Here is a 25,342-nt window from a genome sequence, read left to right as displayed (position 1 = left end):
AGCTGTGCCAAGTTTTTGAATTTAGCAAATTGTTTTTCACTGCAGCGTTTTTTAACCCCATATGAAAACATTTTCTCCTTCTTCAGGCTCTGAGTCCTCCATGTGACAATCCCTTCGCTGAAATTAGCTTCCTTGATGAAGTGCTGGAGTCCTGCGGGGCTCAGCTGAATATTTCAGTGCTGGGAATGTAGGTAAGTCCATAGAATAAAGCTTCAGAAAACTAGAAACCCACTTTCAAAAGTGGCAAATACATTTTGGCAGTTTTGATACAGGTCAGTATCCTGAGTTCGCTCTGCATCATCTGAGAGTCCCTCCTCCCCCCGCCTTGTGTGTCTATTACAATGGCACCAAGCAGCTCCATCCAGGAGTGAGGGCCTCAGTGTAGCAGGCCCTGTAAGAGAGAGTCCTTGCCCCCAAATAGCTTGATGGGTAGTAAGCTATGTAAATTCCACCCAACCATGTGCTGTGTTTGAAGGAAAGGGTGTATTACCCCACTTAAGTTAATCAGATGTAATGTGCTTTTGTCGCTTTAAAGGAGCAATGAACCTTATTATTTCTGAGCTGTCCAGGAGAGCTGCTGGGGTAAGAGCTGCTGAAGCACGCAGGGAGTGACTTCCATGCTTGCAAGCTGGTTCTAAGTGTCCCAGGCTGGGAGCTACAGCAGCAAAGCATTGTAAGGCACCCAGGGTTACAGGGAAGGTGATGGCAACCCCTCACTGGTCTGGATTGCACCGCATACCCTGTGATAGACCCATCCTCTACCCAGCTATGACTATCCAGGAGACCTATGGTACCCAGTGCCTGGGGATCCCTATGCTAGGCACTCCAGATCCATACGTGAATCCCAACCAGCCCTCTCTTCTCCTAGCTGACACTAGCTGGTTCCATTAGAGCACACAGAGGAAGAAATTGAACTGGATCTACCAGTGTCGACAGTTCCGATAGGCATGTCATCCTCCTCACCCAATGAGGCAATCACCCAATCCCTGCCTGATGATCACAGGCAATACCAAGAGCTCTTGCAGAGGGTATTGACTGAACTCTAGATCCCACTCAAGGAGGTCCATGATACTCAGCAGAGGCTCCTGGACATCTTGCAGCCTTCTGGTGCCAGCCAGGTGGCCCTCCCAGTAAATAAGGTCATCGTTGCACTAGCCAGGACAGTAGGACATACACTTACTAACTGTGCCCACCATTCTCAAAGAGGGCTGAGGGGTGATGATACTTTGTACCAGATAAAAAGTCAGAGTCTGTTTACTCACGCTGCACCCAACTCCCTAGTAGGGCAAGCAGCCACAGAGAGATCCAGGCTACAGCACCCTCAAGGAAACCTCTGCAGACAAAGGCACTAAATGCCTAGACTTTCTATTTTCGTCCACCGACCTTCAGTTTAGTATTGCTAACTAACAGACCTGTTAGCAAAATATGATTTTACAAACTATTCCAAATTCCTACAGTTCAAAGACAAACTCCCTTAGGAGGACAGGTCCCAATGGCAAACCGGTAGCCATGACCTCTCTTCAACCTGCAATGGATGTAGCTGATAGCATGTCAAGTGCTCTATAGCTAAGGCCAGTAACAGATTAGCCCCTCATGCCCCAACAGGAATAGCAGGGGAAAGGGGCAGATTGGTGGCAGAAAGGGTGGAGAGGGGCTGCCACTTGCTCTGGCCCAGAGGCCCCACACAACCCTAATCCGCCCCTGGCTATGGCAATAGTTATGAGGTGTGAATCTTGGCTTAACTCACTGTTTCCCAGGGAGGTCTAGAGTACCACAGAGGCCTTGCCCTTTGACAAATCTAATCGCTTCAGTGAGAAGACTGATGAGTAGATACACGTGGTAAAAGACTCCAGGACAATTCTCTGGGCATTCATACCCCAGTTCCAAAGAGAACACAACACAAGCAGGTGTATAAATCAAGACCTCTTCCTCAGCCATTCTACCACCAGAGCCCTTATGAACCACTGCCCAAATGCCACGTGGTACAAAGACCGAGGTTTGCAGCTTTCTCAACTGCAGCTGCTCAACCCCACTCACCAACCAGCTTTTGCCAGGATGCCTGAGAACCCTCATGCATGGCATCTCTTAGGGTCTCCCAAACCTTTTGTGGCCACTTCGCCTTTTTCACCCACAACTAGAGGACATTAACAACAGATAGGTGAATACCGGATATAGTCTATTCTGTTTACATCAAGTGCTTCTCACAGCCCCTCTTCAAAGACCACTCTCATGAAGAAATCTTCCTTCAGGAGGTGGACTCTATCCTTTGGCAAGGGGCTATAGAGAAAGTGCCATTCCAACTTCAAGAAAAAGGGGTTTGTTCCACATATTTCACAGTTCCGAGGAAAAAGAGGATAAAGACCCATTCTTGACTTGTCAGCTAAGTATCTTTAAGCACAAATCAAAATTCCACATGGTTACTGTGTCATTCCAGGTGCGATCCAATCCACTGAGGCATTGTGTTACCACCTGTCCTGCAACCTTGGGTGCCTCATACTGCTTTGAAGTTGTAGCCCCCATGCTGGACTGCTTGCAAACAGCATGCAGGTCACACCCTGAGTGTCTGTGTATAGCTACAGAGCTGGTCCAGCAGCTCTGCCTGCACCACACTAGCCACACTATGGCTTCCACCAGCCTTGGTTACTAACTTCAGGGTAGGGTGACTAGACAGCAAATGTGAAAAATCAGGATAGGGGGTGGCGGTAATAGGAGCCTATATAGGAAAAAGACCCAAAATTGGGACTGTCCCTATAAAATCAGGAGATCTGGTCACCCCACTTCAGGGTAGCCCCAACACACTCCTGAATTTTCCCCCAAATGTGTGTTCTGCACAGTCCAGCTTTCTCCTGGGCAGTTCAGATATTATAGCAGCAAAGAGTCCTGTGGTACCTTATAGACTAACAGACGTATTGGAGCATGAGCTTTCATGTGTGAATACCCACTTTGTCGGATGCATGTAGTGGAAATTTCCAGGGGCAGGTATATATATGCAAGCCAGAAGCAGGCTAGAGATAACGAGGTTAGTTCAATCAGAGAGGATGAGGCCCTCTTCTAACAGTTGAGGTGTGAAAACCAAGGGAGGAGAAAATATATTATAGGTCCATTCCGCATTTAAGGGGTCAATATGCAACACTTTTAACTGGAATTACCCTCAACAGTTCAGTTTAAACACAACAATGGATTAGTTTTGATTAAAAAAATAAAACAAGTTTATTTAACTACAGAGGGACAGATTCTAAGTGAGTACAAGTACAAGGTATTAAAGTCAGAAATGGTTACAAGAGAAAAAGATAAAATACGTTCTAGTTACTGAAGTGTAAACTAAACTTGGTTCAAGATAAAATCCTTACATTTTGGTTAGCAATGTTGCTAACCAAATTTACATGTTAGGATCCCTTCCAAAGTCAAAAGGCTGGTTCATTCCTTTGTTGTCTTAGAGAGAGAAAGGCAAAAACACCACAGGCTATATTTCTCTCACTTTTATAGTCCAGTCATCCTTTGAAATGCATCTTCCTGAAGGTTAGCCCTAGATAAAATTCCTTCCAGCTGCAAGGATGGACTCAAAGTCTCATGGTGAAAGAGGTTCCTTGGTATTTGCTTGCTAAAATGTAGTTTGATCTGTTCTGCCCCACTTCATTGTCAAAGAAAGGCCACTTGACTGGTGAGTGCCAGTCAACTGATGACACCTGGCTAGAGGCATCAGCTTGTCCTTTATCTTTGAGAAACTGGTTTACCCCCTCTTGCTGTCCCAAGGGCCCTGTTTACTACTTATATGTAAGTTGAAGTGTAAACACATTTCTTTGTTTAGGATAGAACTGTTTAACAACTTATGCCTAGTCAGGGCTATGTGGGTTTCAACTTGTGCTATAATCATCATACAGGGGAAATTCATAACTTTATATATAATGCTGCTACACACATGTCACCATGATGTTATTAACCAGTGAGTTATTAGTTTTCATATGATACCTTACAAGGCATATTTTGTACAAAGATTACTACGATAGTGTGTAGGGTGTATATACTGGGTGCATTTGGTTCCAGTTGTATTGGCTTCAGTTATTCTATTCTCTGGAGAGGTGCATATGATTTGTGGTTCTCGACTTGAAAGATGCTTACTTTCATGTTGACATTAATCCATCCTACAGAAGGTTCTTCAAATTTCTGTTAGAACAAGACCACCACCAGTTCAGAGTATTTCCGTTCGGCCTGGTAAAAGCACCCAGGGTCATCAAAGAGTAGGTCACGTGGATGACCTTCTCCTGGCATCCTTGGGAATCTGTATAAACAGAGAAAAGTCTCCTCTGACTCCCATAAAAACAGATTTCATAGGAGCAACTCTAGACTCAGCCTCAGCAAAGGCCGACCTTCCTATGGAGGGATTCCAGGCATCGAACAGCCTGATAGAACAAATCATCCTCAGACCTTGAACCACTGTCAAGGTCTGTCTTTCCCTACTAGGCCACATGGCCCCATCGAGCTATATAATACCATTTGCCAGATTTCACCTCCATTACATACAGGGCTGGCTCCAATCTGTTTACTTACTAGACAAAGACAATATCAAAGTAACAGTCCCCACCAGGATCATGGTTTCTCTTGTTCACTGGATGTACCTGGAACACACCTTTTCCTTTCAGCCCCACATGATGCGACCATAATCATGGATGCATCCCTCACAGGATGGGGAGCACACAAGGGCTACGCAAGGCACATGGAGGCCAGGATGCCTATTGCTCTCCTAGAACTAAGGGCAGTCTGTAGTGCAATCCTCCCAGTTACTCTGATCTGTCATAGTCACTCAATGGCTGAAAACATGACGATTGTCTTCTACGTAAAAAACAAGGCAGAGCACAATCTCTTCTTCTCTGAATAGAGGCATGTGACAGGGTGGACTGGACCTGAGGCCTCCTGTTGGAAGCCTCGCAGCCCTGCCACACCCTGCTCCAGAAAAGGGAAGTGGAGAGGTCCTCCAAGCTGCATAGAGCAGCTGCGTGGGACACAGCCAGTCAAGGCCCAGCAGGTTCATATAAAAAGAGCTGCAGGGCCAGAGTGAGTTCAGTCTGCCGGCAGGGATTGGGGCAGCAAAAGGTGCTCCTGGCTGGCTGCAGTAGCTAAACCGAGATTGACCTAATTGGAGAGCTGGGGTCAGAAGACTAGAGGATGAGTAAAGAGCTTCCAGGGAGGAAGAAGCCCTGGGGGTGCTGCTCCACCCCAGAGCAAGAACCTTCACCCATAAGCTGGGCAACTAGTGTATTGAGATAAGCCCTGTTGGTCAGTGTAGCGGGGTGGTTACCCGCTCCTGCCCTGAGGGGTTTAAAACAGCCCGGGAGGAGGGCTGTGGGAGGAGAAAAAGCAGCGAGGCTGATTGGGGGAAACAGCCTCAGCTGGGGGCCATGCCCCAATCAGGGCCCAGCTCGCTCTATAAAGGCTTGAGCATGAGTAAAGGTGCACAGTCTCCTCTAGCTGTGGAGGGAGACAGGCCTGGCTGCTGGGGAGCTAGAGAAGGTACCTGGATTGGAGCAGGGCTGGGGGAAGGCCAAGGGAGCTCTGGGCTGGAAACCCCCCAGGCTGTGGCCTAGTAAAAGGCAAAACAGGTACTTGGGTTGCCGGGGACCACCCAAGGCTAGGCAGAGGCAGCAGGTCCAAACCCAACCTTGCCTGTGATGAGTGGCTGATACTGCAATCTGCCTCAGGGAGTGGGGGCTAGTTGGTGACTGGCAGTAGCCTATGACTGAGGCAAGGTGGGGATAGGGGGTGGGGGTTCCCCTGGGCGGGGAGACCCCAAGACTGAGGAGTTACTGCCAGAGGGGCAGCACCCCCGAGAAAGGGGCACCAGGGTCCTGGGAGGGAAATGGGGGCCAGTGGTAAGGCAGATCACCAGCCTGCAGAGGGCACTCTGGAAGCTGGACGAGCTAATTCCCGACAAAGACCAGCAGGAGGCGGCGCAGGGGTGAGTCTGCACGCTTACAGTCAGACTGAAGATTGAGCCCGGGGAGGGCTACAGAGACATTGCCAACAGAGGGGTACCATGATGGGCTGGGTTGGACTGTTAAAGGACTGAGCTTAGGGAGAGCTGCAGGACATTTTGGACTTATACCCGCCCTGGAAGGGGTTTGTTTGTTTTGCACATGGACTGTGTGTGACTTGGCCGGAGAGCTGAGTCACCAAAGATCGGTCTAAGCACAGCGGCTGATGGGGGCACAGTGAGCGGAGAAATGGAGAAAACTGCAGGCATGGACACATTCAACCAGGGGGCACTCACTTGAGGTGCATACACCCCATCACAGGCAGTCAATTCATGGATATGGCACATCAGGAACCACACTACAGTGTCAGCAACATACCTATCCGGTGCGCACAACTCTTTGGAAGACAATCTCACCAGGCACTTCTCCACAGACTAAAAGTGGGATTTCTCTTCTGAATGAAATCTTCACTCCATGGGGACCATTTGCCTCCCCTATGAACAGAATGTTTATTCTATTTTGCTCCAGAGAAGCACTAGGCCAAGACTCCAGGAGCGCGTACACCTTTCCTCCCACCACTACAAAAGGTCCTACAAAAGATCCATCATGATAAAACTTGATTCATTCTCATCATATCTAACTGGCCCAGACAGTTCTGGCTTCCGGACCTTTTATGAATGTCAATGTAGCAGGGTGGACCCCTGCTCCGGGGTTTTAAGGGGTTAGAAACAGCTTGGCAGGGCTTGAGAGCTGCTGCTCTCAAGCTGAGCTGATTAGAGAAGTGGCTGCAGCTGGGGGCCACGCCCCAAACTGAGGAACAGGGCCTTATAAAAGGCAGGGAAGCCAGGTGCCCAGACAGTCTCTCTCTGGTGATAGAGAGAGATGGGCCTAGCTGCTTGGTAGATGAGACGAGGTACCTACGGTGAAGCAGGGCTGGGGACAGGCTAAGGAGCGGGGGAGCTCTGGCCTGGAAAGCCCCAGGCTGTGGCCTAGCAGAGGGCAGAAGGTACTGGGAGGTTGCAGAGGGCAACTTAAGGTTAGGCCAAGGCAGCAGGTCCGAACCTAACTTTGCCTGTGATGAGTAGGCTGATACTGCAGTCTGCCCCAGTGTGTGGGGCTAGACAATGACTGGCAGTAGCCACTACTGAGGCGAAGTGGGGATAGTAGGGTGGTGGGTTCCCAAGGAAGGGGAAACCCAGACAGAGTAAGAAAGGGGTTATTGCCAGGGGGCAGCACCCCAGAGAAAGGGGCACCGGGTCTAGGAAGGGACACGGGGGCCAGAAGAACAGGTGGATCACCGGCCTGCAGAGGGCGCTCCGGAGCTGGACTGAGCTCTATTCGGAGAGCAACCAGTAGGAGGCGCCGTGGGGGTGAGTCCAACCCGTTACAGTCAACCTCTCCTCCCATCAGATCTGTTCACTCAGGCGAATGATCAGACATCTCAGCCCAGGCCCTCTTCAACTCACAGTATATTATTTGGATGGGCCTCAGACCTAGATGTTCAGAGGCTGTTCAAACTGTTCTCAAATACAGCAGAGAGGCCTCCACCAGAGACCATATCTAGCTAAATGGAGGCATTTCTCTACTTGGACACAACAGAACCAGTTATCTTCAGAAACAGTAGGTATTCCTGAATTAACTACCTCCTCATCCCTCAGTACATTGGGACTTTCCACTCGTTCACTGGGGGGTCCACTTAGCAGTAGTCAGTCATCTATCCTCTGGTTGAAAGCTATTCTATTTTCACTCACCCAACAAAAATCAGATTCCTGAAAGGTTTCATTAGGAAATTCCTGCCAGTGGTAAAACAAACATCACAATGGGACATCAGTCTTGTACTCTCAATACTTACCAGACTACTCTTTGAACTGGTGACCACATACGAATGGCCATACTGGGTCAGACCAGTCATCCATCTAGCCCAGTGTTTTGTCTTCTGAAGGTGGCTAGTGCCAGATGCTTCAGAGGGAATGAATGGAACAGGGCAATTATCAGGTGAGCCATCCTGTCATCCAGTCCCAGCCTCTGGCAGTCAGAGACCTAGTGACACCCAGATGTCCCTGACCAGCTTGGCTAATAGTCATGGATGAACCTATCCTTCATGAGCTTATCTAATTTATATTTTTGGCCTTCACAACATCCCCTGGCAACAAGTTCTGTGTGTTGTATGAAGTAGTACTTGTTAATGTTTGTTTTAAACCCGCCACCTATTAAAATTTATTGGATGACCTCTGGTTCTTGTATTATGTTAAGGAGTAAATAACACTTCCTTATTCGCTTCACTTTAAGCTGAAAAGTCCCAGTCTTTTTCATCTTTTTTCATATGGAAGCTGTTCCATATCCCTAATCATTGCCTTTCTCTGTATATTGTTCCCATGTGTTCAATGTACCATCTGTCCTTCCTACTCACTTTCACATCAGCCAGAAGAGTAGGTGAACTGGGCGCACTCATGGCTGACCTGCCTTACTCCACATTTCATATGAAGGTTCCCCGTCATCTCCACCATAAATTCATCCCTATGGTAATTTCTGAGTTTCACGTGAACTGATTCTCTTACCAGTATTCTTTCCAAAACATCATGCTCCCAACGAGAAGAGGAGACTTCATTCTCTCAACATCAGATGGGCTTTAGCGTTCTGCCTGCAAAGAATGAAATCAGTTAGGAGAATGCCACCCTAGACTATTTGTTGCTATAGTAGAATGATCATGAAGTCAAGCATTATCTTCTCAGCAACTGGGTGGTTCTCCAGCTGTATCAGGCTTTATTAGTCGGTGTGTACTCCTTCCCTGGAGGGGTGAGGGCCCATTCCACCAGAGCACAGGCAACCTCAATAGCATCTCTTCTTTCAAAAATATCTGGACATTTGTAAGACCTGGAGTTCCAGCCATACTTTTATGAACCACTGCACCTTAGCCCAGGCCTCGTCTGCAGATGCAGCTGTCGGGACAGCAGTATTACAGACATCTATACCAACTGCATTCTTCCACCCGACTTCTGTTTGAATACAGGAACCTGCACTTGGAGAAGACATGGAAGTTGCTTACCAAGAACTGGAGGTTCTTTGAAATGTGTGGTCCCGATCTGTAGTCCACTATCTGCCCTTCTTCTCCTCTGCTTTGGGATAAGAGGAGTAACTGGAGAGACATTAGTCTACACTGCCACTTTATACCTATGGTACACAGCATGAGGGGAGAAACTGCATCTGTGAATATTTAAACTTGCCCTATTCTCCAACTTTTAAGAAAAAACTTTTGCAAATATCTGATTTACCCACTATATGTGATAACTTAATCGAACAAAAATATTTTGCATTAACATATTCATTTTTAAAGTTTAGAATAAGAGGCATTTAGAATTATTTAGCTAAAAGAATGGATTCAAATTCATTCATTGATATTCTTTGTTTGGCTTCTGGAATACTGCTAAGAAAGCTACAGGAATTCTGACTGATAATGAATAATTAAAAGTAAGGCAGTAACTTCACTGGAATTGTATGGCAGCAGTGCCTTGTACTGGTCTGCATGAAGCCTGGGATTGAGAATGATCTTCAGGCTCTCGTTATTCATGATTACTGAGCTTGGTCTCCAGTTGTGTAGAGTTTCTTCTGCTGGCTACTATAGCTGAGCAGGAAATGGCTATCCCATCATGCAAAAGTCTGCATATTTTTCCTGTCCCAAATCAGAATGAAAAAAATTGAAATCTCAAAAAATTTTAACGAACCAAAGATCTGGGGGGAGGAGCGGACGTCAGTTTGGATCAAAGTTTCATTTTAATAATGTCAAAATGTTTTTCAATGTAAACTAGGGCTGTCAAGCAATTAAAAAAATGAACCGTGATTAATCGCGTGATTAAAAAAACTAATCATGATTAATTGCACTGTTAAACAATAGAATACCATTTATTTAAATATTTTTGGATGTTTTCTACATTTTCAAATGTATTGATTTAAATTACAACACAGAATACAAAATGTACAGTGCTCACTTTATATTTATTTTTCATTACAAGTATTTGCACTCTAAAAAAACAAAATAAATAGTATTTTTCAATTCACCTAATACAAGTACTGTAGTGCAATCCGTTTATCATTAAATTTGAACTTACAAATGTAGAATTATTTACAAAAAACTGCATTAAAAAATAAAACAATGTAAAATTTTAGAGCCTGCAAGTCCACTCAGTCCCACTTCTTGTTCAGCCAATCGCTCAGACAAACAAGTTTGTTTACATTTGCAGGAGATAATGCTGCCCACTTCTTGTTTACAGTGTCACCTGAAAGTGAGAACAGATGTTGTTGTGGCCAGCATCGCAAGATATTTATGTGCCAGATGTGCTAAAGATTCACATGTCCCTTTATGCTTCAACCACCATTCTAGGGGACATGCATCCATGCTTATGATGGGTTCTGCTCAATAACAATCCCAAGCAGTACAGACCGACGCATGTTCATTTACCTTATGTGATTCAGATGCCACCAGCAGAAGGTTGATTTTCTTTTTTGAGGTTCAGGTTCTGTAGTTTCCGCATCAGAATGTTGCTCTTTTAAGACTTCTGAAAGCATGCTCCGCATCTAGTCCCTCTCAGATTTTGGAAGGCACGTCAGATTCTTAAACCTTGGGTCGAGTGTTGTAGCTATCTTTAGAAATATCACATTGGTACCTTCTTTGCGTTTTGTCAAATCTGCAGTGAAAGCGTTCTTAAAATGAACAACATGTGCTGGGTCATCATCCGAGACTGCTATAACATGAAATATATGTCAGAATGTGGGTAAAACAGAGCAGGGGACATACAATTCTCCCCCCAGGAGTTCAGTCACAAATTTAATTAACGCATTATTTTTTTAAACGAGCATCATAAGCATGAAAGCATGTCCTCTGGAATGCTGGCCAAAGCATGAAGGGGCATATGAATGTTTAGCACATCTGGCACGTAAATACCTTGCAATGCCAGCTACAAAAGTGCCATGTAAATGCCTGTTCTCACTTTCTGGTGACATTGCAAATAAGGAGAGGGCAGCATTATCTCCTGTAAATGTAAACAAATGTGGTAGTCTTAGCGATTGGCTGAACGAGAAGTAGGACTGAGTTGACTTACAGGCTTTGAAGTTTTACATTGTTTTGTTTTTGAGTGCAGTTATGTAAGAACAAAAATCTACATTTGTAAATTGCACTATAGTACTAGTCTGAGGTGAATTGAAAAAATACTATTTATTTTGTTTATCATTTTTACAGTGCAAATATTTGTAATAAAAAATATACACTTGATTTCAAGTACAACACTGATACAGAAAATGTAGAAAAACATCCAAATATTTAATAAATTTCAATTGGTATTCTATTGTTTAACGGTGCAATTAATTTTTGTGAGTTAATCATGTGAGTTAACTGCGATTGACAGCCCTTATTTAAACCTTTTACATTTTGTTTAAAAGTTGAACTATAATTTCGCTTAAATTTCAAAATCAAAATGTCAAAAATCCCATGACAATTTTGAAGTTTATTTCAACATTTTTCAAGTTTTTCATCAACTGATATTGCCTGTAAAATTTGAGAGAATTCCCGTTAGATCAATAGACTTTTGTTTGCAGCACTAAATAACATTGGTTTTGATTATAATAAAGTATTGCTAGCTCCAATAAAGAAGACGTATCATTTACACTGCTTAATTACCTTTCAAGGCAAAAGAAAAGCAGCTTAGAACACAAAGTTGTTTAAAGATGAAATTTCATTACATGAATTTCCTGTGATTATTATTGGTATATTCTGTCTGTTTTTAATTCTCTTTTTTTTTTAAGTTGTGTTTCTGATTGCCTTACATCAAAACACAAACATGGCTGGAAGCTCATTAACTTGGTGAATTTGAGTGGATTTTCACAAGACAGTGAAAGGCACACCTGTGATATTATGGTGACACTCCCCCCTTCTTCCCCCTCCCCCCCCAATTTAAAGTCCCTGCTCCAAAGCATGGAGGCTTCACAATAAATTATTTTAAGAATATTTTAACACGGGAAAAAAATTTTCCCTAACTTATTTCTGAAGAACTATTGTAGCTGAAGCTTTCAAAAATCAATTCAGCCTGAGGCAGACAACCGGTATGGAAAATTTCAGCCCAGACAGTTAAAATTGGCAAAGTTGTAAGTAATTGGAAGCAGGGTCTTATAATGCACTGGCTCTCAACCTTTCCAGACTACTGTGCCCCTTTCAAGAGTCTGATTTGTCTTTACATACCTCCAAGTTTCACCTCACTTAAAAACTATTTGCTTACCAAATCAAAACCCAAAAGGGTCACAGCACACTATTACTGAAAAACTGCTTATGTTCTCATTTTTACTATATTATAAAAATCAATTTGAATATAAATATTGTACTTACATTACAGTGTACAGTATATAGAACAGTATAAACAAGTCATTGTATGCATGAAATTATAGTTTGTACTGCCTTCACTAGTGCTTTTTATGTAGCTTGTTGTAAAACTAGGCAAATATCTAGATGAGTTGATGTATCCTCTGGAAGACATTTGCATACCCCCAGGGGTACGCATACCCCTGGTTAAGGACCGCTGTTATAATGGAAAGCATTGGGCAATCATAACAATAGTCATCACTACCAGCGTTGCCTATAATTCTTCAGTGGAAAATTATTAGCCCACCCCTTTCCTATCCTCCTGCATCAAACCTTGTATCATCATATTTTCTTGGAAAACAATGCAAGATTCCGTGATAACAGCAAATAGAGACAATTACTAGTATAAATAGGCTGAAAAAAGAAATTTAAAAATGAATGGAGAATAAATCATAATTTAAGATTAATTGTATTTGCTTGGATGTCATTGAACATCTGTTGCCAATCTCGAAACTCTATAGACACCAACATAACATCCTCTCCTTCGCTCTGATTGCATTCTTACTCACCCATGAGGAGGACTATCCACTGAGGTAGCTCATAATTAAGGCTGCAAGTCTGTCACAGATTCTGTGACTTTCCAGGACCTCCGTGACTTCTGCAGCAGCCAGTGCAACTGACCCCAGTGCCGCCCAAGCAGCTCGGGAGGCCCTCGGGCTAGCTGCAGTGGCCGCTTCTGGGGCAGTCTTGGGCCCTCCTCCCCCAACACCAGCAGCAGTCCTGGGCCTCACACCACATCCCTCCCTACCCCTGAGCACCAGCGGTGGTCCCAGGCCACCCCTCCAGAATACCCGAGGTGCCCCCAGAGCTCCCTCTCCAGATCACCCAAGATTTAGTCGGGAGTATATACTACAAGTCATGGACAGGTCATCAGCTGTGAATTTTTGTTTTCTGACTGTGACCTGTCCATGACTTTTACTGAAAATACCTGTGACTAAAATGTAACCTTACTCATAATCTGAACCTTTGTGTGACTTGGTACCTGGAAGCACTAATCAGCTATGTAGTTTTACACATTTGAGATCAGTTTAAGTAGAAAGGAAAGAACAAGTCAAAGAAAGGAACTCTCAGATTTGGCTTAAATTGCTAGATTTGAACAAAATCAATTTAATAAATTTAAATGCACATGCAATCAGTTCTAATTACTTCATGTTTTCATAATATTTACTGTATCTTCTTAGATTTCATAAATGGACAATTTTTTATTTGAATGGAAAGTGCTTTTGAAAAAGGTTTACAGTATCCATGTGTTATATACTGTAACACTATTTGCATATTGAATAAGCCAGACCTCCTCCTATGGTGTATGCTGCAGGGCCACCCAGAGGATTCAGGGGGCCTGGGGCAAAGCAATTTTGGGGGCCCCGTCCATAAAAAAAGTTGCAATATCATAGAACACTATATTCTCGTGGGGGCCCCTCTGGGGCCCGGGGCAAATTGCCCCACTTGCCCCGCCCCCCCGGGCGGCCCTGGTATGCAGTGTAGATATAAAGATGCTAGATTTTCAATTCTACTTTTGACCTTTTAAGTTCATTTCACTTTGCAAATAAATACTTGTATAAACAGAGCACAACAGTCATATTTTCAAAAATAGGCCTCTTAACTGTACCTGCAAAATATGCCACCACTTACATGTGCATGTAATTATTTGTTGGTATCCCTGTAAACATAGGACCTTATTTTATTCCCATTTAAGTCAATGGCAACATTTGCACTGATTTCAGTAGTGCAGGAGCAAATGCCTAATTTGGTCCAAAACGTTTGAGGTACTAATGCGTTTGTTTCAGCGATATAGATAATGACATAAGTAATGGTAATAATTTTACCCACAATCTTCATGCGGCCAGTCTAGAAACACTGTTTTTGGCTATAGTAATTAGAGATTGCCAAAATCTGTTTTCAGTGAAATACAAGTCAGATAGATTTTTATAAATTTGGTGGCTTGTTTCTTAAATCAAACCACACTGCCTGAGTGCACTACACATATTATTTATATAGAGATATTTCTTTAGTATTCAGGATCTGTATACCTGCTAAGAGAGTAAATGGGTTAGCTGGACATGTGCTGTATCCTCTCCCAGGGTGGCAGAATTCACCAATTCAGCATGGTTTCCAGGGGAGAAATGTTGCCTAGTCATTCAGATGACTCCTATTAGCTTTCAGTTTGGTGCTTCTGGCTTTAAACCACAATTTAGCTCAAAATCTTGGAATTATATTAATATATAATAGGATTTTTCTCCTAAAATATCTGCACTGTAAGTTACCTTCAATGAAGACAGCAAGGCCTTCTACCTTCCACCACCTTCAGCACAGAACTCCATGGATTAGCAAACAGAAGATAGGTACGGTATTATGGTGTCGTAATACCAATGCCATAGTTAAGGTTGGAGTTCTGTTTTGTACACCCTCTGTAAAGCAGTTCACCCTCTGTGTTTTGTATGACTTATGAGGATTAGTGGAGCGTGTTGCCACAGCGAAAGAAATCCTAGTGCACTCCCCTCTGTAACATGCATTCTCAGCATGGCCGTTCTGTTGCTTGCCCACTACCTTTGTTCAATGGAACCACTTTCACTGTGTTTGGGGCATTCTCTACACCTCCTGTAGCTGAGTATATTTCTCCTTCTGTGATTATCTCCATTGAGCCAGTCAGTATACAGCAGTGTGCTCAACCAATCTCATAAAGTTACCTGATTTCTTTTAGAGTGCCAAGAGAAGAAAAAGGCTTTGTGTTACTGTCTTGAGGAATTATAAGGCCACAAATGCCAAGCATTGCGAGCATTATATAATAAATATGATTGTTTGTGTGCCTTGAAGCTGAGTCACTGTGTGTCACAGCAGAGAGTCTGATATTGAGGGTGAAGTTTATTAAACATGCTAAAATAGTAGGCAAGGGACTGGAAAAACACCACCATCTACATGTGAAAAAAATCATGGCTGTCTAGTAACTTGGTAAAATTTCTGTACATTCTCCTACTTATTATGGTTTAGTTTATATTTGAATTCACTGTTTCCATGCGACATTCTTGTATCCAAATAATTACAGTTGCTTTACTCAGAAGCAATCAAAATCTAATTGGTGAAATGAATAAAAGCCCATTTCTGTATTATTCTGGTAAGTATCAGAGCCTATTACAGAAGGACTGGGAATAAAATCCATTTTAATGCACCTTTTTTATAAGACAACCATAGATATTAATTAGATATATCTTGCATAGTATTAGAAAGATAATTTTACTGGTACATTTTAACATAAATAATACATTTAAATTCACCTTGGATGAATACTCCATTAACTATGGTTTCTTGTTTTCTTTTAAACAAAATCTTGGCATTTTTTATTCTTGGCTTTAGCTATTTGATAAAAGTGGAAAGGTAAGAATTTTACAGGTAGAGAACATCGCAGCAGGTTAATTGGTTCAACATCAAATTGCTTTCGAGTGATTTGGAAAAAACCCTCATTTTGAAACAGTTCTGGAGGTTGAATATGAAAATTTAGCACAAGTTTTATATATGCAGAAAAATTGCTTTTGCATGAATTCGCTCTAAATGTTAATATATTCATAAGAAAATTGTGTTCCTTAATCTCTGAAGAAACACTTATCACTAAGAACCCGCTTAATTCTTTTCCTGTGCTTGATTTATTAGCTTATGAAATTATGCTAATAGATTGCATGTTAATGGTTTTTGGGCTCAAATGACCTGATTTTAATAATGAAGTAATTTATGCAATAAATGTAATCAGCATCTATGAATCTCACTTAAAAGAACATATTGGTGATTACCCATGCTAAAAAACAAATGACTGTCAGCATGATGCAATGTATATGTTACTGCGGAGAACTGGGACATGTTCAGGTCAGTGCACATATCAGCTGCTGGTTGAGTCCCAGTTTTGCCAGCCACACTGGGACTGCAACTACAGTTTATTTAACAGTGTTTATTTAACAATCTTTATTGGCCATTGTAAGTGATGACTGACTTAAAGTAGTCTTCTTGCACAGAGAAAAACAATGCTAGGAGGAGGAAAACAGACGGACTGAAGTATCGCATGGAGCCAGCAAGAACTACTCTGTAAGTAGCAGATCTCTTGGGGGTAAAGGAATTTAACTGAGCTATGGGGGATTCTTAGTAAGGAAAATAAAATTACCCATTTATTTGTCATGGCTACAAGAGGCTATCTCCCTGAAACATTTGGTAAGCATGTGTGGAATTGTTCCTTCGGAAAAATCCTTTCCCCAAGCATCTTTGCAGAGATATGCGAAAGCATCACATGCTTGAACTGTGCATTCTTTTCCACTGCCCCATTTGCTGTGCACTTCACTAGGACAGAGAAAGTTAAAACTGTGCACTGAGCAGGAAACGCTGGTTTCTTTGCAGTAACAGAAACTAATGTTCAACAGGCTAACACCACACAGACTTTCGCACAGGTATTAGAAAAAAAGATACCACTAGCTGCCAAAGATGATCTCAGTATTTAAACACTGTGACAGAAATTGATAGGAGGTCACTTTGGGTCTGATCCAAAGAGCACTGAAGTCAATGAGAAAACTCCCATTGACTTCAAAGGTTTGGATCAGCCCTCCCTCCAGTTCAAACATTTAAAACAAATAAAACAGTTTGAATTAATATAATATCATTTGGTAAGTCATGCAATGTCTCAAGCACTGTATGAAATATTGGCAAACAGCCATTTCCAGAGTCCTCTTCACTTCAAAAATTTGAAAAGGGGTGTGTGACATTTTCTATAATCTGGCTGCTAGCCGTTATTTCAGAATTAAGAGTCACTCTGACCGCACCCTTGCTCAATAAACTTATTCTTTGATCTGGTCTTCACACACCTCTAAATTTCATGGATAAAAACAACCAGAGGTCCCAGACCGCTAGAATTTTTGATCTTTTGCCCGAATTGGAAGTTGATCTCACATGCACCAGAGGCTCGGGGATGGACCATGCATAAAACCTCTTTAAAACAAAATGTTTAAGTCCTGCCTCTCCTTCAATATAACAAAGAGCTCTTTATTACAGATTCATTGCATCTGACCTTTGAAGTGCCTTATCTTCAGGGAGAAAGATCTGCCAGACATCCGTAAGCATCATGACACAGAGGGCAAATTGTGCCTGCCCCCTGGGCAGGTGCACAAGTAAGGAGAAAGGATCACTGTTTATCTCCTTAGTCGTATTAGGAATAAGGGTGAGCCCACTGAGCTGCCCCTCACACTGTGTTCCATGGACCCAAAGTCCTAAGCCTGGCCAAGCATTTGGAACTTTCCAGAAGTGAAAGCCACCCACCCTCAGGTGAGATAGGAAGGGGTGTCCCTGACTTTTCTCCTATCTAGCTTCTGTTTCCTGCTCCCTGGTCCTTGCACCTTCCTCCATTTCCAGGGGCTGCTCCCGTGGAACTTACTCCGGGGCCACTCTTCCTAGGGGCTGTTTCTGTGTCTGACAGGGGCAGGCCCACAGCTAGACAAGTGTGGGAAAATGTAATGAGCCAATGTTTTATTTAATAGGAGGCAGGGCTTCTCCCCTGGAGAAAGTTGAAACACCAGGTGTGAATTACCCTGCGTTTTAGAAGATTTTAGGGTATTGCAGAACAAAAATATTTATGCTTGAAAGGTAAGTACCTGCCTGATGTTATTTGGAATTCTGACTAGTATAACTCACAAGTAACAAATTAGACTACAAGTGCCAAAAACCAAAGCCACACATCCCAAATGGTGGTGCACATTTCCCCATTAGACATACACAAAAACATTCAGAGAGCCAGCATCAGCATTTAAAGAATAAACAGATGGAAAAACCAGGCAAGTTATCTCCTCCCTATTTGTGGGAATCTTGTGCTCTGTTGCCTAGCTGTCCCTTTGCTCCTACAAAGTCGTGTCACCTAGGGCCATGCTTTGAATGTCAAAAAATGAGATTTTTTTTGAGCAAAGTGTTAATATTTTTAAAATATAACATGCTATTAGTGTGCCATAAATATTATTCTCTGTCCTAGTGAGCTAGTATCAGCATTACACAAAACCATAAAACAGCTAGGCAGAGGGCCAGTTTTGGGGCTGTTGTTTGTTTACTTACTTGTATTTTAAATGGCTCAAACCATCAACTTGTGCATTAAGCTACCTAAGTACCCATATGTTCTTATTACTGTCACCTTCATTTGGCGTCCCGCTGTATTACGACTGTTTCTTTCACTCACTTGTATCTTTTCTTAAATTAGATTGTAAATTCTTGTGGGCAGTGACTGTGTTTGTACAGCACTTAGCAAGTGGGGCCCACATTCTGACTATGGCCCTTGGTGACTACTAAAATACAAACAATTTCCCTACGCTCCTATGCCAAACACTTGTTCCATCAGAAAGCACCACATGACCAGAAACAGAGAAATAAACATTATACATTGCTAAATAAAATTGCTACCAGGATCGCACCTCTAACATTCAGAAACACTGAAAGAATCAAAACAAATTTTCAAACTTAGTAGGCACCTAAAAAAAAAGTGGCCTGATTTTCAGAGCTAGTGAACCACACCGACTTCCAATGAGATCAGGATTTTGACCTTTAATATTTTACTGGCTTTGTCACTGCATCCTCTGTATTTGTTTCTCCTCTCACTGTGGAAACAGTAGCAGACCTAAACATTTAGCCAAATTTAATGATGAATTCTGAAATTAGGGGTCGGGCAAAAAATGTTGCAATTTTAGCAAAAGAAGAGATGGAATTATATTTACCAGTGAATTTTAGAAGAAAATGAAAAAGGACATTGTTCGCAGTACCACTTTAAATCATCTACTCTGCCTCATCATTGATTATTTCCATTTTCCTTCCTGCTCCTTAACAGGTTGATCATGTTTTAGAATATTCCATTTCAGTGCACCTATAGCTCAGAGTGATGCTAGGAAAGGTTTCAGCTACTTGGATCTCCTTTCTCACACATTCATTTTCAAATATCGGGGGTAGCTGTGTTAGTCTGTATCCACAAAAACAACAAGGAGTCTGGTGGCACCTTAAAGACTAAGAGATTTATTTGGGCATAAGCTTTTGTGGGTAAAGAACCTCATTTCTTCAGATGCATGGACTCCATGCATCTGAAGAAGTGAGGTTTTTTACCCACGAAAGCTTATGCCCAAATAAATTCATTTTCAGGTTGTCTTTTTCTTTTTAATCTTATGTCTGCTACTACATTTACTGTTCTTTCATGGTCATTTGACTTTTTTCATCCTAATGTCTCCTGCCTTTAACATTTACTCTTACCTTCCCTCTTCCCCAACAAAATAGCTTCAGGCCACTGCTACCTCCTCCATCAGGAGCTTTTGTCTAGTTTTCTTTGACAGGCTGGAGTGACAGCAAGCTGTATCACCAGTCCAGTGTTTCCACAAACGGCAATACTCACTGTACTGTACACATCTACCCTTAGGCTTCTCTCTTTAATGTGACATTGATCATCATGACACAAGATGGTCAAAGACATCAGTTTTCCTAAAATTCAGGAATGCAATAGCTAGAAAGAGAAAATTAGTGTGGCCACTCTTGCCAGAAGAAAAATGTATTTAGTTGTTTTAATTTTAAGATTATTCAGGTCAGCAGAGACCAGGATGGAGCGTTGCCCTAATTCCATATTCTAGCTGTTTATAACAACAAGGGTGCCAGATTGTGTTGTCCTATATGAATCCACAAGGGGTAAGGCAGCACCCCTCACCTCATTTGGGCTAGTGTGTAGAAGCCATTCACAACCTCTTTAGCTCTGAACCTATCATTAGCAACTGCATTAGACTCACTAAAGAGGGCAGGGAGCATACTAGCCAGCTACGCTGAGTCAGGGCAGGGGGAATATATGCTGCACCTTTTTAAAAGGGTGGTGGAGCACCTACTTCCATGGAATGGCCATGGAAGAATTCTGTCTCCCGGTCTCTTCTCCTCACATCCCTGTGGGCTGTTAAAGCAATAAATACAGCCCATTGTATGTTCACCAGATTCACAGTTTACCAGGTTGGTCCTTCTGTCTTCAAAGAGATTGTCATCTCTAAAATGGCACCTTTGGGAGCAGACTGAGTACATGTGCCAGTGAATGAATGTCACAGAGGCTAATTATCTCACCTCTAGAAAGGAAGTGTCCCTCTAGGTCAGTCTTGATACATAGTGGTAGAGAAGATTGTCTGTCTGGTTCATACAGGACTTCAGTATGCAGAGGCCGACACTTTTAACAGGATTAAAGTCACTTCAAAAATACAGTAAAAAGATTATTTGGTTGTAAAATAAAGATTGGTCCAAAATCTTTCCAGAGCTTTAAAATTGCAGGTGAATTATCCTGTTTCAAATCGGCACTTCTGGGTTTCAAGACGGATGCAAGAGAGACAGGGTGACAGGAATGTTCTGTTGTCAGTACATTAAGCTTCCTGGGCTGTCACTAAAGTTTTTGGAAGGTTAAATCTCAAAGGCCTAAAGCTCCCGTGACCACTGGTGCTCCTCCACTTCTAAAATAGCTTTTAGAAGGTCAGCTTTTGCTGCAGGGTGTAAGAGAAATACAAATATTTTTACTAGTAGTAACATGGAAGGGGTGAGCTGCATTGTCAGCTGAGATAAATGATTGTTTTGTTCTTGGAATCTGAAAGGTGCTGTCATTTACACTATTCCTTTCAGGTCACTTATGCCCACTGGCTTAACTAGATATTACATTGGTACCAGTTTAGTTCACAAGATGACCTGATTTTTCAGTCTATCTAAATGCCATTCATTGAATTTGCATAGTAGACTATCCCCTACACACTGCTCAAACCACTGTTTGTAGGCCACTATTACACAGTATTAATATCATCCCCAATCCACAAAATATTACCAGTTGTACTTCTGATGTGATCAGAGCATTATACTGCAGTCATACTGATTGTTGAACTCCATTTTGTCTGTCATTCTAGACACTGGTCCCCATTTTATTAAACAAAAAATACAGAAAGTAGCAAAAGAGACATATAAGAATAAGTATATATCAGTTTGTCACACTTACAACACATCTTCCTATACAACTTTTCACCCTTTACTTGCTAAGGTACACCTAATTTAGGCCCTGCAACGTGTTCTGCTCAGAGCCCTATTTGTGTCAGCTCTCACAATTCCTACACTATCTGGGTTCAGAGCTACATTTTCCAACCAATTTCAGGGAGGTGCTCATTCTGCATCCCTGATACTGATCCTCATTTAAATACTATGCTTCCTAGCTCTCTAACCCTAAGCTACCGGGCAGGTAGTCACTGGCCAGTCTATACTGTTACCCCAGAGCCTTTAGCTCTGGGCTACTAGGTCCCTCTTCCAGATAGAAACCTGTTCTACTTGACTCTCGCTGATCCCAGTTACAATAATATTCTGGACAGAGACTACTTTAAATAAATACCAAATTCCTGAAGGCCTAGGCTTAGCCTAGGGCATTAAAACAACAAACACCAGTCTGCCTCTCTTTGACTTTCTCTTGCAAAATAGTTGTCTCCTAAAAAATAGTTACTAGGCCAGATCCTCCGCTGGAGCTCAGGAGTCTAGCAGGGCCATTAATTCACCAAAGCCATATTCTGACTGGCCTTTTGTTGACATTAGACCTGTATATCAACTCCCAACAGTGCAGCGCTGGGAGCTTGTCACTGAAAAGAAGAACAAATCCCTATGCGTGCTATGTTAAAAGGGTAGCAAGGCAAAGATAGCAGTTGGACAAAGCTAAGAGAGGCAGTTGGGGAAAGGAGAAAGAGAAGAGGTGCTAAAAGGGAAAAATTGATAGTTTTCTATTACCCCCAAGTCTCAAAGTACCCTTCCTTTTCAGGAGCTGTTTGGGGACATCCAGCTGCTTTTAATGCACTTCCTGTTCTAAAAGCCAGATTATGAATGGCGCTGTGCAGGTTGAGGGTGAGACTGTGCAAGGAGATTTCCCTTCACTTTGCATCCCTGCTGAACATTGCTCTCCATGCTATTAACAGCTTTTCATTACTAATTTGTTAATTATCATAGTATGTCTTCATTTTGCAGCTATCAAATTTGTTATTTTCATACACAAGGTATGAATTAGTTATAAATTCTCCACTATATACAGGGACTCTTCCTCAAGTTAAATATTTGTTTTTTAAATAAAACAAACAAATTATTCAAAATATAGGTTGATCTTTTGTTATTTTCATTTTGTATGGGAATGTAAAACAAATGAGGATCGGGAGCAATTCTAGAAGTCTCGTAGCATGAATTCTTCCTACACTATTGCCATTGCTATTTTGTTCTCTACCTATTGAGGAAATAAAAAAGTTTAATAAACCCAATTTGCCTGTAGAACATTCTATCAAAGAGAACTCATACTAGACATATAGTGCCTAAGAGTCATATTTTCCCAAACAAATTAATGTTATCTTAGAGTTCTTCAGCATTATAAGCTAACAGTGAGACACCAGCCTAAATTTTGTGCCTAAGAGGTACAGATGAACTGGCACATTTACTGGACGTCTAAGGGAGGACAAGCAACAATATTTCAATAACGTATGATAAGAAAATACCTTGTCAAATATATGCAAATAGCTATTGGGGTAACCAGGAAACATTAAAATAAGGGACTAACTTCAAATATGCTTGTGCAGCATCCAGCACAACTGGGACTCAGTTCTGACTAGGGTCTTTGGGTGCCACTGCCTATTCCAAAAACAGACAACCCCCCCACCAAATCTTATAGAAACGTCCTGGTTTATGCATCGCTTGGAAAAGCATGACAATTAAAAAGAGGGCCATAATCAACCTCTGGCTGCATTGCTGGTCTTACCAAAGGAGGTTATAAGCCTCTTGGTGTTATTTATTTATGTTAAATCCTTTTATTTACTGTGTTTGGGGGATGGGAGTAGGATATAACTTGACAGAGGCTGGGAGTGGGCAGCAGAGGATGGATCACTTGATGATTCCCTGTTCTGTTCATTCCCTCTGCGGCACCTGGCATTGGCCACTGTAGAAAGACAGGATACTGGGCTAGATGGACCATTGGTCTGTCGCAATATGGCTGTTCTTATGATCTGTTAGTCATGCACTAGGCCAGTGGTTTTCAAACTTTTTTTCTGGCAACCCAGTTGATGCCTGTGACCCGGATGTGGGAGGGGCTCAGGGCTGGGGCAGAGGGTTGTGGTGTGGGAGTAAGGGCTGCAGGTGGGGCCAGGAATGAGGGTGCAGGCCAGGGTCAGGGCTGGGGGTGCAGACTCTGGGGTGGGGGCGGGGATGAGGAGTTTGGGTTGCAGGAAGGGGCTCTGGGTTTGGGGGGGCTCAGGGCTGGGGCAGGCAATTGGGGCGTGGGCTTGGGGTGTGGGCTTACCTTGGCAGCTCCCAGTCAGCAGTGCAGCAGGTGTGCTAAGGCAGGCTTCCTGCCTCTCCTGGCACTGCGGAGCACCGCGGAAGCAGCCAGCAGCGGATCCAGCTCCTAGGCGGAGGCGCGCAAGCTGCTCTGCGCAGCTCTTGCCTGCAAGCAATGCACCCCAGCTCCCATTGGCCAGTTGCTGGCCAATGGGAGTGCAGAGCCGGTGCTTGGGGCGGGGGCAGCACACGGAGCCCCGTGGCCCCCCTGTCTAGGAGCCTGACCTGCTGCTGGGTGTCAGAACAGGTAGGGAGTAGCCTGCCTTAGCCAGGCAACGCCGCCAATGAGACTTTTTTAACGGCCTGGTCGACGGTGCTAACCAGAGCTGCCGCGACCCAATGCCTTATATTTTGCGACCCAGTACTGGGTTGCGACTCGCAGTTTGAAAACCATTGCACTAGGCTACGTGTACAGTACCATTGTCTTTCCCTTATGTTATGTTCTTATGACCACATTAAACCACTTTTTGTAAAGATAGCCAAAAAGGCAAATTTAAGAGAAATTAAACATCAGTTTAGCCTTTGGACACAATTAAAAGTTCTTGCTAATAATAAATAAATGTTATGAGCTAAATCCTGTCCTGGCTAACCCAATCCCGTTCAGCGTGCCCTCCACTGCAGAAAGACTCATTTCAAGGTCAACATTCCCCAAGGAAGTCTTGCAGGACATACTGTGGAGTCCACTTTACCATTCTTCTGAGTAGGAACAAAGTTGTCTCTCAGCTTGTATCTCTTCTGACAATAGCATATGCACTTGCTGATTGAGGGACGGACACTTTCTAATCCATTCATGCTCTTATTGATGCAAAGGACTTATTTAATTTGCCCTCCCATGGAGGCTGATGGCCATCACTGGCGTTCTGGTTTCTCTAAGGCAGTGGTTCTCAACCAGTGGCCTGCTTGCAGTTCAGTCAGCACACACCTCCGGCCCATGTGACATACAGGGCCATACAGGTAGTATAAACATTGTGTGGATGTGGTCCACATAACACACAGAACTGCAAATGTGGCCCACAATGGAAAATAGGTTGAGAACCACTGCTCCAATGTATAATTTAAATGGACACAGCTAGAACAGTATATTTGGCTGTTCGTAAGTTGGCTCCTAAAAAAACCAGTGTGCCATCCTCAAAGGACTTGTTGAAGAACAGATGACTTATGATACAAAATTGAGAAGGAGGTGGCTAGAGTGCAAGTGGGTATCAACAGAGTATAAAGCTGTCTAATTGTGTCTGTGTGCTGGACTGTGCACTAGAGTGAAAGACTGTGCCCTGCCATATGCACAGAGGAAGAGGTTCCCAGTGCTTGCTCTCTCCTTGTTAAAGCAACACATGGAAAGATTAAGCCCTTTGTTTATTTTAAGAACCCTGGATGCATTGTCTCCCTTAATCATTTACTACTTCAAAATGTTCTTTAACTAGAATTGTTTGTATGGATTATAGTAAATAGCAGATATGTAAAAGGCCAGTGTTGATTGTTCTCATTTAACCCAGGAAAGAAATTTGAGCATCACTTATTAAATGCTGACCACATGGGTCAGTGCTGTACACACGTATTTTGATGTTTAACTCCACTTACTTGGCCCAACTACAATCTTTTATGTAAATGTCAGTGC

At 42.9% G+C, this 25,342-nt stretch overlaps 1 long non-coding RNA gene across 1 annotated transcript; it reads left to right on the top strand.

Annotated features, from left to right (window-relative positions):
* Positions 1-102: 102 nt before the first annotated feature.
* LOC120396781 lies at positions 103-17,913 on the top strand. Its single transcript, XR_005593371.1, has 3 exons — positions 103-191; positions 16,377-16,446; positions 17,401-17,913. It is a non-coding gene; the product is annotated as an uncharacterized LOC120396781 (long non-coding RNA).
* Positions 17,914-25,342: the final 7,429 nt, after the last annotated feature.

Source organism: Mauremys reevesii, linkage group 2, assembly GCF_016161935.1.
Source record: "Mauremys reevesii isolate NIE-2019 linkage group 2, ASM1616193v1, whole genome shotgun sequence".
NCBI lineage: Eukaryota > Metazoa > Chordata > Testudines > Geoemydidae > Mauremys > Mauremys reevesii.
Note: the sequence above shows the minus strand (reverse complement) of the source record. Positions and strands in the feature narration are given on the sequence as shown.